Here is a 3,871-nt window from a genome sequence, read left to right on the forward strand (position 1 = left end):
TCATTAAATTTGGATGAAGTTAAGAAATTAATTTCTTTAAGATCTTTGGCTTTTCTTTTCCTTGTGTTTAGCCATTTTACCTAACGTTACTTTATTCTGATCATATTTACTCTCTCTCCTTTTCTTTTGCCAAGTATACGTAAAAGAATTCATTATATTGTGACGCATGAAAAATTGTAAGCAGACCTGAACCTTAGAATATTATTTAATCGTTAGAGTTGATTTTTTATTTTATATCATATTCTGTAATCGTATTAATTAATGTTAAGGTTTTCCTCTAATGAGTTAATAATAAAATATTATAATTAAGAACAATTTTTCATATATATGTTTGTGCATGTATTTACAAATGAAATCAATAGAAAAAAAAAACATGTACAATGTAGTAGTATGGGTAGAGACATCAATACATGTTGTGTTATTCATCTCATCATCATCATATTTGATGTATCCTTCCAAAATCAGACTTGATACGCCAGATTTTGTAAGTTACACAATCTCATACAAAAAAAATCTATTGATAGTCTGGACCAGATCATACAATATATGACTATGTCAACCTTTTAATTCTGACTATAATGTCATCAAGATAACATATTCATCATTATTGGGTTTTGACACTAAATGAGAAACTGTCTTTTTACCTGAAAATCATATCTAAGTTAATGAATACTACTTTTATAAATAAGTTTTTTTTTGCTTCTGACAAAACTGCCAAATTGATTTAATTTCAAATCCTATGAAAAAAACTTTGGGGTTTTCCTTTTACCAACACATTCATTTATTTTCAGTTCAGTGGTCAGTTAACGAAAACTGTACCTCTTTTTTTGATTCTTTTGTACATGTGTTTTAAGTACCTTCTCTCTCTCATTTCTCTTCTTCTCTTTCCTTATTCTCTTAAAGAAAAAATTAAAATCAATCGTTTACACATAACATATAAGTTTAGTTAGTAGTTTATCTAATTGTCGTTACATGCACGAGAGTTTCATATCAATTTGTTTCGAGAACTATTACTTGCACAAAAGTCAAAATTTACACACATGTATATGCATTGTGTATGGATTTATGCACATGCCATGGTCTTATAGGAATCAAAATCTCATTGATGATGCTAAGGAATTAATCAACGACATTATATCACCAAAATCAGAAGACACATGATATTTAAGTCAAATCACAATCCGAATCATTTACCAAGGAATTTAAGAAAACATCTCTACATTATAAAGAGATGGTACGTTTTGTGAAAATTATGTTTAAAGGACCCTACAGCTTGCGGTAGAGGCGTAGAGCTAATTCAAATATGTCACATGGATCCTTAATTCCTTATGATGGTTTTGACGAATTAAATGATACGTTTTTGGACAAGGATATAGAGACATATATTCGAAGTCTATATATCTCTCTTTTTTTTTTTTTTTAACACAGCTACTTGAGAATGTCTTATAAATATATTAAAAATTAGTCTAATGATTATTCTTCTATGCTGGTCAAAGCTAGCTAGCCAACGAATGTTTTTTTTTTTTTTTTACTGTTGTATCATCTGCAACACTAATTTCTCCCGAGAGGTCTCAATGATGTTATTTTCGACTTTTTAAATTCACCTTTAATGATGTTGAGAATGAGGCTAATGGGAATCGAGGTGAATGGTGATTACTGATTAATGACGTATCAGTTATTCATATTATATAGATGTCGCTATATTTCTTTACTATTGATCAAATCTTTTTTTTTCTTTCTAAAAATTGATTTTACTAAAAAATGGATAGGTTTTGTCGTTCAAATCTCCATTTTAGAAGTCATGCATTCTTGTAGACCATAGCAATCGTTCCTTAATTACTATCATCTATTATGGGTTCTTGTAAGGTTCTTAAGGGTTTAGAAGGTCTACATGACATTATTAAAAGTAGAAGTGAAGAAACATCAATAAACTGACTATTCATGTAAATCTTGGTTCTCAAGAGAATACACAACAGTCACACTAATGTTAGTGGTTACATAGTGGGGAATGAGTTAAAAAAAAAAAAAAAAGAATCATGAAATCTGTATTAATAGATATTGTTATTAAGAAAACTACGGTTTAACAACATATTTTGATAATTTGTAATTTTAAAAAATTATTTGTTGACAAAAGAAAAACTAAACAGTAGTGAAATCAAATATTAAGTTTTTTAAAATATTTCGAAACGGACATAAATAGTGTTATTTTTATTTATTTTTTAGTTCATCCATGCAGATCGACTTTCATTTTTAAATATATTAGATATAATCAAACTTAACAACTAAGCTAGCTTTGAAACATTTCCACTCCCCATATCATTTGTTCGATAGATCAAGTTTTGAATTATAATTAATCCTCGATGAAGCATAGTAACTAGTTCACGCACGTAGTCATAGATTGAAGACAAAACAAAAAGCAAGAGCAGTGTACGTTGGAAAACTTTATTCATTTTGGTACGAAGATTGTGTGCCCACGTAGATAGGTGTTAGGGACTAGATGTAGAAACAATAATAGATGCTTCATTTAATTTATCATACATCTCTCTCTATACGGATTGAAATAAAGCAATTAAAAAAATGTGGAAATGGTAAGAATAATAAGAAAAAAAAAATGGAAATAGATTGGAAAAAGACATGATGACTAAAAGGAGCTTTCAGTGCTTTCAATTCAGCTCTGAGGCTGACACTAAGAAAGTGTTTTTGGGCAGACCATTATGCTCTTGTCTTTGACCATTCTTCCTACCTTCTCTCTTCTTCGTTCTTTTTTCATTTAACTACTCTAATTATATTTTGGTTATACTTATAATAATTTAGCTGTATGTTTTGGCTAATATTACAATACAGAACCAAAACATAATTACCTTTTTTAAGATAACATTTACAAAATCTTTAAAAAAGAATTTTTAGGTAAATATTATATGTTTGAAGTTTTCTACATAGTACAAAAACGAATGGGAATATAGTTCCGAATATGAGGATATATACTTACTAAAGAATTCATTGTGAAGATCAAAATATTTTACAATTTCGAAGTGTTTTGAAACTCAAATAATTTTTTCATTGGTAACATGGACATCATAAATTATAAACATGCTAAGGCGTTTAACACCAAAGAAAAAAAAAAGTTATAAAGAGGGCGCACAAGATTCATGATTTACATAATGTTACACCAAATATGTATTTATGTATCTGTAAGTTATGGGGTCACATAAAAAATATGTTTGTTTGAATGTGGAGATTCGATTTTGTTATAATTTGAGTATCGTTTTTTATAAGTTTGCTGATCCATCTTAAGAAACAATCGTTTAATATTCTTAATTCATGTGAAAATTTATGAAAAAAAATTCACATGCATAGTCTTTAATGTTCATAGGTCTAGCAATTTGTCCACACCTCTTAGATTTTCTAGATAGGGACAGACATTGCAATCTCTACTATCTCTCTAGCTTGGCTTTTTCCCCTGGCAACCCATATTATTCATCTACATATTTACATACACACACAGTTAGATTTTTATATTTTTTTTGGTAGTTAGATTTCTATATATCTATGTACAATGGTACATATAAATAAATGCATTTATGCTCCTTATTTCTGAGTTATTGAATAATATATAATTGTAATAGATACTATTTTAAGTATGTAGCTTCGAAGTGAATCATAAGTATAGTTGACGCATATGATACGCTAAGTAGTTGGTAGTTGATTTCTTATTTCATTTAGCATGCATAGATTACTCGGTGAGGTTTATTAGTTGCCTTTTAATAGAAATTAGGATTCATGAACAAGACATCCATCCTTAAAACAACTTCAGAAAAATGAATGTCATCATTGTGACCTTACCTTTATTGGACAGCATAATATTTTTAAC

The sequence above is a fragment of the Camelina sativa genome, chromosome 16 (genome assembly GCF_000633955.1).
Source record: "Camelina sativa cultivar DH55 chromosome 16, Cs, whole genome shotgun sequence".
Lineage (NCBI taxonomy): Eukaryota > Viridiplantae > Streptophyta > Magnoliopsida > Brassicales > Brassicaceae > Camelina > Camelina sativa.